At 40.1% G+C, this 12,839-nt stretch overlaps 1 protein-coding gene across 4 annotated transcripts in view; it reads left to right on the top strand.

Moving 5' to 3' along the window:
- The first annotated feature begins 754 nt into the window (after positions 1-754).
- Positions 755-12,839, top strand: part of setd5 (SET domain containing 5) — a 35,824-nt gene continuing 23,739 nt past the window's right edge. For 3 of the 4 annotated variants that reach the window (XM_008410400.2, XM_008410399.2, XM_008410402.2), the window contains exon 1: positions 755-1,182. The gene's annotated coding sequence lies outside the window, so the exon portion shown is untranslated. The remainder of the gene's footprint in view (positions 1,183-12,839) is intronic. The other variant, XM_008410407.2, reaches the window with a different exon arrangement.

Raw genomic sequence — 12,839 nt, 5'->3', positions numbered from 1 at the left:
TTTCTGTAATTTAGAGCCGAAGGACACCATGTTCCTCGGCCAACCTCAGAAAATTCCTCTAAAATCTTACTGAGCCACTTGTTTCCGTCCTGTTTATTTCTGCAAATGGGGTTACAAACAAGAGTCCAAAACAGGAGAGATGGCCACTTTCACCGTCCAGCCACTCAATAAACGCACACAACACCGCATGTAATACTCCGTTGAACTGACAAACCGGTAGGTGGGGCTGACCTAGTGGGCGAACCCTGCCTCTTGGAGCCCTGAAACTGAGCCCAAGAGACCCCGTATGGCTAACCATTACCATTATGTATCAACAAGAGCGATCCTTCCGAAAGAAATATATCTTATAAACAAAAAGAAGTAATCCCACTATAGAAATGAAGTTAGCTCCATTGGAATGTTATTTTTATAAAGAAAATGTCCCGCATCGTGGTAGATATAAATCCTTTGCTGAGCAGAAATCTGCCTTGCGAATCCAGTTACTCATGCTCCTCGCCGTGTGCTTCACCACTCTAATACAAGAGAAAACAAGTTCCTCACTGAAGCCGTACTCGCCCTATTTTACTCCGCAAATGGAAAGAAGTAACCGACAGCTTCATTCGCCAATGGCTTCAAGGTATTTCGGGTAAAACAAATGAGCCGCATATTACTGTCGAATCAATGGCAAGAGGCGGGTCATCTGGAAGGGCCGCCCAAACAGCATGCCCCTGCACGGCCGCCTGGGAAGCCCCGTGGCTTGATTGTGTGTCAGTTTCGATGGTGCCTGTGGTGAATGCCGGCGAGGAGGGGGATGGGAGCTTCGGCGAGCGTAAGGACCCAACACAGAATCGGAGCCCCGTATCACATACAGCAGTGTATACCCCATAATAAACAGCAACTGTAAATATACAAGACACTAACATTATTGGAATTGTTCACCGGGGATTTATAAAAGACACCAATGGATGTAGCGCACCCGAACAAGACAGGGGATTTAACTTTCCGACATTTTTTGGGAGATACTGAGAACTTTGTTTCTTATCCTTGAAGAGGGAGCTACTTGTAAGGGCAAAGGATACAGGAGACTCCGAGGCGGATATCTAGGCCTACTGGTCTAATTGGAATTAATGTTGGGCTACTCCAAGGACTTCCATAGTACATTATCGTTGCCTTGTTTTTAAGGAATTTGGAATGACTCTTTAGGTAAGCACTTTGAATATGTAATATCTTAATGTACATATAATAGTTTTTACCAAGATCTGAAACAAATCAACCATGTTTTCTGTGCCATGACTGCACGGCTAACTAACTTAGCAAGCAAATAACCTGCGTCCACTGAAGTTTCTTCAAGCAAGTTGCTTGTCTTCACAGTATTTCGAGCATTTCTCCAGTATTTCTATATTAATGTGAAGTGTTTAGCCAGCTGAAATGGGAAGTAAAATATATGTTATGCCTTCCAGGGGCGCTTTGGGCTGTGACTGAAATGGTCCTCTCTTGGCTGTTTGATCAGTCCCTCGTGTTGTTTTTTAGTTTGCTTCCATCGTCACTAATTATTCTTTCTGCCAGTTTTTCAAATATTCAGCGTTCAAATATTTTGAACAATCATGGTATGGACGTCACATTCAAATTATGCAACTTTTATGTCTTTAAACATTTTTGGTTAAAATGTTTGTTTTTTTCCAAACCTAAAATCAAAATTAGCAGTGTTAGTCGAGTGAATTGTCTGTTTTTGAATTACAACCAGTAAAACTCAAAATTAGTGCAAACTTACACCATAATATTGAATGTTTTTTCAGTAAGTTTCTTTACTGTTTCCACAAAGGGACGAGGCATTACACCATTACAGAGTCCAAACAGCGTTAGTTCCACAGTGGCTAACCTGTTTGTATCTTTTTAATATTAATGTAAAGCCTTAGGATGTTGGATGTGTATTGCGTTTATTATGTTTGCTAGTTCACAAACAGGCGACGCAGGTTAAACGTTAAGAAGGTTCCCAAAGTAATATTTATTGTCCCTGGGTCTTGACAACAGGGTGTTAAATGTTCTTTAGGGTGTTCAATATGTAGGAGTTTTAGAAAAGAATCCTTGACCCGATCTGCTGTTGGATCTTTCTCGACGACTCTTAGCCTAGCTGCTAACTGCATCTAGCACAGCAGCCGGGGCAACAAATGTTGCTAGCCCTTAGCTAACTTGGTGAATGTTCTTCCGCTGCGTGTGCTCTAACATTCAGTCCTTACCCAGCACACAGTATGCATTGCTATCCTTATTTTTCTACTTTATCTGTGTAGTGACGGAAGGGATGTAAGGTTTAATGCGGCCTCGTCGTGGTGTTTCGCTACATGATGTGAATCTGTCTTTGGCAACACAGGCGGTTTCAAAGTCAACTATTTGCCACATTTATAGTTTTTATCTAGTTAATTTTCTTTTTTGAACGCATGTGTTTAGTGTTGAGAAGGCCAGAGCTTTTGGTTTATTTGCTCTGCTTCACCTCCCCCACCAACCAGCCAACCCCCAGCCTCTGTGGCGGTTGAGAGAACTGGGTGATATTATAGTGAAGAGCTCCGTATTCCATTATTAAGCCTCCATATTTGTTGTTTCAGAGTGAGGAAATATTGTAGGGCTGCTGTTTCTGGGTGCAAAGCCAGCTATAGGATGTTTTAACTCGAGCTTTATTGAAGAAGTGTGCAAACACGTTATTAATTATACATTTTATACATCTCAGCTTTATATGGCCTTAAAGGAAGATAAAACATCCCTTTTAAACTCTTTAGGACTAACTGTAGCAGGTATGTTAGCAAAACCATTAAAAGTATTGCATATGAAAACAAATATTTTCATGATACCAAGGTTAGATAGACTGTATTTAGGTGATATCACAATTTTCTTTAGATAATGCTTTGAAATGTTTTAATGAATGATCCTAAATGTCGAGTGCTTTTGAAAAATGTTAACCAGTTCACTCTTGTTTTAAATGACGGGTGTTTAACAGTGAAAAGTGCTTTTTTTTCTGCAACTTGGAGCCAGAAAAATATGATAGTTGTAATGAACAAACCCTTAGGTTTTCTTTTGTTAGTGCTTGAAGTTGAAATTCTTCTGTTTCCAGTCCACAAAGTGGAAGTAGAAAATTAGCATGTATCAAAATTCTTATTTGTGCATTCTATTACCATCAGCCTGATACAATTGTTTCACATTTGGAATACAAATCAGTGGGAATCATTAGAAAGGAAGTTCCTGTTTGGTTTTTTTTGGGGTTGAGTATCTTTTGTGATGTAATGTCCAACCCAGCCGCGGCCTGTGTGCCAGGGCCTTGTTGGATTACTCCACGTAGGCTTGTATTACTCGTCCTCAGCAGTGTACACGTCAAATGCGCCGCTGTTCTCTGACTGGGCCGCTTATCTTTTAGTCTAAAACTGGAAGCATGGCTATCTCGCCTCAGTTTAATTTTTGTTTGCTCTGTCATTAACTCAATAGGCCATATTCAGCTTATCGTTGTGAAAACATTTGTGCCGGTGCTTTAGGATCAAAAGACAATGTCAAGTTGAATCATTAAGTCACCCTTGTTGCTTCGTCTCGTGATTGTTTTCCTTCCATCCGAGATTAAGAATAACATGTAAAACTTCCCAGAACGTCGTCGTACGCCCGGGACCTCGTTGGCTTTTACTTTATAAGTGGAAAAACGACATCCTTCTCCTGGCAGGGTGCTGAGTTGGGACTTTGCCAAGTATCTGGTTTGATCTTAATGTGTGTTGAGGACCTGATTGGCGTGTCTGGAGTTGAGCTGTCATTGGTTGGAGCTGACATTCTCTGAATATGTTTCACATCTTTTAATAGACTGAGTGGGCTGCAGCTTTCCAACCTGGCCACTTGGAACCAGTGGTAACATGAGCCTCTCTGACATGCCCCCCTCCACCCTCTGTGACCTGTACCTTCTTGTTATCTTGAACAAACATTGTGTTCACTGACAGAGACAAAGGAAATGTACTCTGCTCTGTATTTATTGTGGTTACATTTTGGGGCACAGACAAGCCTATACGACTGAAGTCTACTGAAGTCATCTAGCCACAACAGGAAATCTCAGAAAGCTCGTTCTCTCTGAACAAACCTGAGTCTCTCTGCCCACCGTGACCTCCATTTCAGATGCTGATTCAGTCTCTGCATTTTGTCAGCCTGTACTATTCTTTTTTTTATCAACATGTTGGACTCTTCTAATATGATCAGCAAGCTCATTTGAACGAAGCAAGGCCAAGCAGTGCCTGAGGTCCGGATTATGGCTGATAACGTGGGTTATATTTAGGGGTTTGTTTGGGTATTTGTAATTTGTAGAAATAGTGTAATTATCCACAATAAATATAAGTCAGAGCAGTGTCCTAATAAGGTTGGCCAAGAAACGTGTGTGTGTGCGTGTGTGTGTGTGTGTGCGTGTGTGTGTGTGTGTGTGTGTGGGGACCTGTGTACAGGATGTACACCCTTCTATGGGCCTCTGAAAGTTTGGAGATTGGTGGAATGTGCAAACATTCAAGGTTAGTAGGAACGCTTTTCTTGCTAGGAAGGAAGTCCGGTGTGCCCAACGTGTTCGCATGAGCAAAACAACAATTTCACCATTTTTTTGGTTTTTATTATTATTAAGACCTGTTCATCATTGTGTTATGACAGCAGGAACCGTTTCCAGAAACTCTGGTCCGTTTAGTCGTGCTTCCACCTCGAAGACCGCGGGGCTGGCTCTTTGTTTTCCATGTTGTGACTGCCAGGTTGTCGATATAGAGCTGGTTCTCTGACAGAGAGAGAGGATTGCTCCTCCTCCGTAGCTACAGCTGACACAAGTGTTGCTTCTGACTAAAGAAACAAAATGTGCACTAAACCCACGGACTGTGGCCTTCTACAGCCTGTTACTCAGTGAATCCCATGTTCTGCGGTGGGAGTGCTGGTGTGTTGTTTGCTTTAAAACTTGGCCATTTGAGAGAGCTAGACCCCCCTGTGGCCCAGAACCCCAGGAGATTGTATGGCCAATGCACTGATCTCAGGTTCTGCACAGTCTATCTAAAACCACCAAACTTTCCGGAAGTCTCCAACAGATTTCAGATAAATTGTGTTCATCTCAAGGTCATGTTTATGTCTGGGATTTTCAGCACAAAAGTAAAAGCAGGCCAGTATTTGAAGCCATGGTGTGTTATTCCACATGGTGATGATGATCATATTGGCCATATCTTCCCAGCTACTCTTGATTTGTCTGTTATGACAATGTTCCCGTTACTTTCTGTTAGCTTTAGCATCGTGGACACCATTTTCTGTGTCAGATAAGGCTGTCCAACTGAGTGGACACATTACTGGTCCACACATAGTGGATGGCTTGTGCTTGAAATTGAATAACTTCACAAATGCGAACGCTCATTTTGGAATGTAAATTAAAGGGGCATTATTATAATAAAATTGACCTTTTGAACTTTAGATTGTTACATTTTTATTACTTAATCAAAAACACACTTGGCGTGTTGTCTTGATTTGTTCATGCATGTTTGAGAAACACTTTAATCCCCCATGGCAACCATTCAGCTGTTCAAACCGCCTGGGTGGAGGCAGCTTCTCCTCTGAGCTGCAGTTTCCAAACTTCGGAGCCTTGTCCTCACAGAGCAGCTCCTTAAGACTAGCCAGCAGCAATTAGCAAACACATCTTCATTGCAGAAGCTACTGGTATAAACTTTAAGGGCAGAGCAGCCATGTTGTGATGACTTCCTGATGGAATTTCTAAAAGAGACAGAGGCCCAATTACAAGCTGCTAAATATCGAAGTCCAATTTCTTTTAAGTCTTTTAACTTAATATATATAGCATTTTCATAAGAAGTGAAGATAGTTGATTGTGAGTTATATATTTTTAAATAAAGCATCACCACATGAAGATGTGATGGAGAGTATTAAGGCCCTCCTCCTGGCTCTGATTGGTTGTTCTAGGTAGCACTGCTTTCTCGTTTGCCTCTGGGAGAAGGCAGAGGAGCTCATTTTTTCATATTATCCGTCTCATACCATACTGACATAATGACGATTTCAACAAATACATGAGTAAAAAAAAAAATTTTTTTTGTAAAAGTTGCATACTGCAGCTTTAAGCAGAGTTATGTGGAAGAGATGAAGCCCAGGAAACCAAACGAGTAGAGACAAGAGAGAGCAGCTAATGATAAGATGAAAAGAAACAACAAAGTTTCTAAATAACCGTCCTCTCCTCCCCTCACCTGTCGTTCCTCCTTTTTACCAAGGTGTATAAATTCCCCCAATGTGAAGAAGCATATCGGGTGGGAAATTCCCAATTTCAGGCCGTTTGTGTTTCAGGCTGGGGTTTAAGCTATTTCACAACACCTGACATTTGTGGACTAGAAGGAGGAGTAATAAAATTAACTAGCAACATGTACTACAGTCAGTAATATAAATTTTCATGAAGCGACATTACATCCGGTGATTACTTTAAAGTATGAATGAACACTGTTACATACCCTAGTTTCTTATGAAGGCTGGAATACAAACCTGAGGCACACTGCAGTGATTAGCAAATACGAGCAGTTTTGAGGGCTTTAAGCATCATTGTTCTGAATTTATTATGAGAGCAATTGATCAAAGTTCTTATTATAAAACATTTGTCACAGTTGGTGATAAACATAAATGCCCAGCCCTAGATTCAATCTACATATTGAGATTCATGCCTCATGTCATCCATTACCTACATTTACAATGATTCTTGGTACAATATTCAAATTGACAACCTTTATTTAATTTATCTGACAGCACGACCGCATTTTTGTTTTACAACTGGATATAAATTGAACCAGTAATAATTAAGAGTGAGAACTATGATCTACAATCCAACAATATCTAGAGAAACTCATTCATGTGTTTATCTTTAATAGCATTGATTATTGCAACGGTGTCTTCACAGGTCTGCCTAAAAAATCAAGGTCAGTTTTAAATCAGTTCTAAAGTCCTTCTACTGGCTCCCTGTAGCAGTTGAAACTACAGAAAACTGAATGTCTTGGCACCAAAATAAATGAAAGACTTGGGGTATCAGCATTCCAGATCACTCAGGTCTTCTAGTCTACTCTGCATCCCCAGAACCCAACACACGGAGAAGCAGCATTCAGTTTTTACGCTCCACTAATCTGGAAGAAACTTTTAGCAAACTGCAAAATGGCCGAAACACTGAGTTCCTCTAAAGTGGACATATCATGTTTTTAAATCCTTCCTTTTAACATTTAAATCATTCAGTAGTGGCCTATGTAAAGTGGAACTGCAACATGTTGGTCTGAATTCCTCTTGGTTTGAGATTCACAGGCCGCCTTTTTTTTTTTTTTTTTTACCTCTGTTCTGATGTGCTGACCTGTCTCTTTAAATGAAACTCAGGCACTTTATGCTCCGCCCCCTGCAGGTCTTGTTTCACCACTTTTTGTAGTGTGATAGCAGTTTGATAACTCTTTATTTCCAGATTTACTTACAGATGTCAAACTATGGAAAACTTGTCCATCCTGCCTCCCATGCTGGAGTCATAAAATGCTACCACAGTAAGAATGAACTCGCCTTGTAAATGAGGCCACCACATAGTTAGCAAGTTAGCTAATGCTAGCACCAAGAGTATCACTGAATGCATTTGGATCATGTTCCCCAAGACAAAAACGGCAAAAACAAGGTTTATGTAATGACACTCAGTAACTAAAAGCTAGCACACAACGCTAACATACTTCTACTACTAGCTAAACATTGTCCCAGATGTCACATCTACACAATAAATTCATGTCTAAAATAAAGTTTATTGTCATTGTAGCATTTTGTTTCAACTTCTGCTTTGTGTCCGTCATTTCCATAGACGGACACAGCAAAGCAATGAGACAAAAGTTAAGTTTACACAAGATCCCTGAGTGGAAACTGCTGGTATTTTCAGATGTTGACTGGGGAAAAGTTCCACGTTTAGATGAGACTGCCAAAGCACCTTGAATCCATTGTTGTTCCAATGCCAGGCCACTGTACAGCGCTGTGATTTTTAGCATTTCGTTTAATGTACAATGCGCTTTTGACCCTTAGCTTCTACCTCATTTAGAACTAACCCTTCTCTGCCTGTCATGAACCAAGTGCCACATAAATAGTTTTCATCAAGAGTTGTTGAACAGGTTAAGTAGTTCCCACAATGCATCGCTATCTGTTGTTGTTTTTGTTGTTAGTTCCTGAAAGTTTTCTCTGATGATACCTGGTTTCAAAAAGTCCCGGTGTGAGAGACTGCGAGATCACAGGTGGCTGGATCACAACAAAATTGTTACAGTTTTACCAAAGCACGGCGCCGTGTAAACGGGGCAAAAGTCTATCGGTAAATCCCTCTTGATCCTGGTGGAGTTTGATGATTCAGTCATCCTTGAAGTGCTTCACACAAAAAAAGAGGATTTCCTCCACTGATGTGGTAACATTGCTTGGATAAATAAAGTTTTATAGTGTGGATTAATACACCAACCAACCGAACATTTTCAAACAGCTTCTGCATCTTTGAACTTGGACTCCAAAATTGCTGCGAGAAGTAAAAATGGCAAATTTGTGAAATTGCTTAGGTGGAAGTCCATGACCTTGTGCTTAAATATTGATGTTATTGTTTTAAAAAAAATGCAATAATTAATAGAGAAAATGACCCAAACTGAAAATAAAGATAGTTATTCTGTACCGTTAGACACTAAACAAAACTTTCCTGCCTCCTAGAGACGCTACACTAAATGCATTTAAGTATTAAATGGGTTTTCCGTGGTAAGTCCCCTTCAAATCAAGATTTAAAACCCATTCGTTTAGATCTGCCTTTGATTAATAACTGGAACACCATAAACTGTGGTCTGGTTTTTAACTTGTCATTTTTCCTCACTTTACCACTGCAATTTAGTGTTTTTTTTTGTTTTTTTGTTTGTGCCTGTTTATTGTTTTATTTTCCTTTCAATCACGTAAATTACTTAGAATTGTTTTGCTGCTGAAAATGTGCTCAACTAATAAATTAATCTTGCCTTCAAATAACAAATTTAAACATCTGACGCTGTTGTCTCTGCTTGTGGAAACACCACAGTCTGGACGCTTCTGTACCAGCATTATAGATAGAAGTGAACAGTTTTTCCTCCTTTAATCTGGTTGTATTTTCTTTACTTCAACCCTGAACCGTCCATAAATCACTACCAGTGCTCTGACACAGAGCCATCATCCTCCTTGGTTGTGTGAGTAAATGGGTGTTGCACCTGTGGTGGTTGTGACTGTTTGACCATCTCACTAGGAAAAGTGTAGGCGTTAAAACACTTTTGCTTTTCCTGGAGCCTGGTCCCTCTGTATTGCGCTGCTGATAATTATGCTGTTATATCTGTGCCGCTGAACGCGCAGTGAGACTGATGTAAGCAAATATATCCATGTGAACAAACTTTGTGTGTATAAATATCACACACACCTGCTCGATAAGTGCTCTGGCTCTCGTTGGACCTCTTCTTAAAAAGCCCCAGTTTGACTCTTCAGTTTTATCTAATTCTAGATATTTCTCATTTACTTTCTCTTTCCAAAATTTGAGAAAGAGAAAATTTATACGACTGCGATCTTAGAGTCAAATGACATTTTTGAAAAATTTCAGTCAGGTTTCAGATTGAGACACAGTACAGAGACCACCTTATTAAAAATATATGACGACATTATGTCTGTTGACAGTAAGCGTTCTGTCATTCTGGTTCTTTTGGACCTTTCAGCTGCCTTTGACACGGTGGACCAATCTGTCCTCCTGTCTCGTTTTGAAACTCTTTGTTCGTATCCGTGGCACTGCACTGAAGTGGCTTACTTACTATCTGACAGATAAATTCTGTGTGGAGTGCCACAAGGCTCCACTCCTGGTCCCCGTCTTTTCTCCTTTTATATGCTGCCATTAAAGGGAGTTATGTCTGCGCACAAAGTGTCCTTCCACTGTTATTCAGATGACTTACAAATGTATTTGTCTCTTAATCCAGGTATGACTAATGTGGTTTTATCATTTGTAGACTAGGTAATAGCTGTTAACCAGTGGCTGAGTAAAACCTTTTTTTATATTACCGAAAGACTGAATATATTTCATTTGGTGACCGTTTCTGACACTTAAGTAAAACTGTCAGAAACCTTATTAGGAGTTTAAATTTAATAAACAAATTGACTCTGGAGTCAAATCCAGCTTTTATCTTCTGCAAACCAAAGTTAAATATTTTTTAAAAATTGTATTGACTTAGAGAAGACCATTCATTGCGTTTGTTTAGTTCTAGACCCGATTATTTTAATGGGATTTATATTGGTCCCTGTTGGCCTCCACCTGTGTCTCTGGAGTTTCTGACAAAGAAAATTATACTGAATTCTGTTTAATGCACTTGAGAAATTAAAGAACACGATCCAAACAGTGCTGCATGCTTTGTCCAGATGAGAGTGGGTTTGTTATCCAGGAGTATGAAGGCATCTTCAAGTCCAACTCCTCTGAGATGAGGAGACTGCAGGACCTTTGTGATGTGTAATGTCAGGGCAACAGGTCTATAGTCGTTGATGACTAAAGGGTGTGTTTTCTTTGGTACCAGAACCAGGCAGGATGTTTTCCACAACAACGGAAACTTCCATCGGGTCAAGATAAATTTGTAGAAATATTTTATAATCCCACAGAGATAAAATTGCTCTGTTCAGGCTTTTAGGACTGACATCATCTGGACCTGCAGCCTTGTTCCAGTTCAGTTTCTCCAGATGCCTCTTCACTTAACTTCTAAAGACAGAAAAGTGGGAGAGGAAGGCACAAGGAGCAGCAGCATCTCCTGATTTGGTTGAAGACAAACTTGTGTAAGCGAAAGAATCCATGACTGAGGTAGAAGATAAAACATCTGAGGTTTGACAACTTCAAAACGTCCTCTATAGCAAAATAGCAAAGTATGAAAAATCAGTCCAATTACACAGCATCCAAAACAGGAAGGAACAGTTGTCCAAAAAAAAAAAGTAATTTCCCCCCAGAAAGGCAAGAATGAAAGTTTGAAAAAGAAAAAGATATAAATGAAAGTACGGAGCTACTCCAGTTCAAGTCAATGTTGTCGTTATGTTCAAGCTGGCATGTTTAATGTGATGCCTGTTTAAAATTTGGGTGTACCTAACTTTAGTGCTGCTGCACCAGAGCTTAGAGTCAGTCTGGAGGGGTCATGAAGGAACATTTGACCTTTCAGTGATTCAAAATGGCTGTCAGGCTTCCGTGTTATTTAAGCCTCAGTGAGTAACACCTTTCAGTATTGCACCGGCTTATGCAACATGTGTTTTAATGCTTCTCCTGTTGAAATGTGGCTGTTGCCAATGTGTTGAGACTGTCGGGAGAGGAACACTAGTCCTTCAAGCCTCAATTAGAACCTAAAAGACATGAAATACCTGCCATTATATTAACATCGGTTCTCTCTGCCTCACAAGAAACTAAGATATTGCTTTAGTAATATTGTCTTAAGCATTGCTGGCAATATGGACGCATCCTTAATGTCGATGAATGTGTTGCTTGGCAAGGTTTTTGCTGACGGTATAAAGACAGGCATGTGTTTAGACCTTGCAGCCATTCTCTTAACTACTTCCAGAAATCAGAATATTTCTCATTGCTTTGCAGAATATTTGTACAGGAGCTACAGTGAGACATGCTGCAGACATGGGTGCTTGAAAAGAGGACAAGGCTGGTTAGCAACTAGCTGGACTGCTGCTGGTTGAGTTGGGCTCTGGATAGAAAGTGAAAGTTATGGCAGTTTTGACTTTAGTCTTTGGACACCAACGTGATCTGGCCGTAAGATGAATACTTAATCATCCCCGGAGAATAACTGATCATTTCCTTCTTCCATATTCACAGTTTGCGATATCCTTTGGTTGCCTGGTAACTTCATTATTATGGCACCTGAAAGTATCTAATCAGTTGGTAAATTATTTACTATTTCAACATATGCCATTAATAAAAGAAATTCTATATTTACTGGATGAGTCTCAGTGTTAAATGAAACGTGTCAAATGCCTAATTGCTTTTGTTAAGTCCTTCATATTTAAAATGAAAAATGCACCAATCAGATGCCAGTTTGAGTCCCTTAAAGGGCTCTGGTATGTAAAAGGGACTTTTCTGAGCTTTAACATTATGTTACGATGTTTTTCCCTCACCATAACACTGGAGTGTTGCTCGGATTCCTTCATGCGTGTTTGAGAAATCCTTGAATCTCCCGTGGCAACCATTCAGGGACGTCTACACACTTTCTCTCATAGCAGACCCCAGCTGAGCTTACGTTTACAAAAATAATCTTAAATTTTTTTGTGAAGATGTACAAAATGACTGAAGATTTAAGCCACATATATAATCAGATACTGGGAGCTGGTTGATTAGTCAGGCATTTGGGTCTCTCTGGTTGTAAGCTGGTTAATTGTAACACAGTTTACCGAAACTGAAAATTCCACAACAGATTCTGGACGATGTCTCAGAGGAGAACAGAGCAGTTTTCCAAACATAAAATAACTTAACGCATCATTTACTTGGACAAAAGCTTCAGTAGCGTTATTGGCCTTTGCCTTCTGTGCAGCGCCATCTCCACAAACACCAATGTACAGAAAGGTTTCTGTCCACATTAGTCAGGACTTAAGTTGAAATCAAAAACCTCGACAGATCGGTGTGTCATCAAGCAGGAAGGGAGCCAGTCTGATTTCTGTATCACTGTCAGAAATTATCAGCGTTAAATAAAAGTATAAAGATGAGCATAACTCCAGTTTTTTGGGGGGTTTTCCCAGATGCATCACTGTTTCTACTTTCTCACCACATTTCCTTTGTTGTTTACCTCTAACATTGTCTTGGACGGTTATTGGTCAGAAGAGACGGT

Source organism: Poecilia reticulata, linkage group LG5 (genome assembly GCF_000633615.1).
Source record: "Poecilia reticulata strain Guanapo linkage group LG5, Guppy_female_1.0+MT, whole genome shotgun sequence".
Taxonomy (NCBI): Eukaryota; Metazoa; Chordata; class Actinopteri; order Cyprinodontiformes; family Poeciliidae; genus Poecilia; species Poecilia reticulata.
Note: the sequence above shows the minus strand (reverse complement) of the source record. Positions and strands in the feature narration are given on the sequence as shown.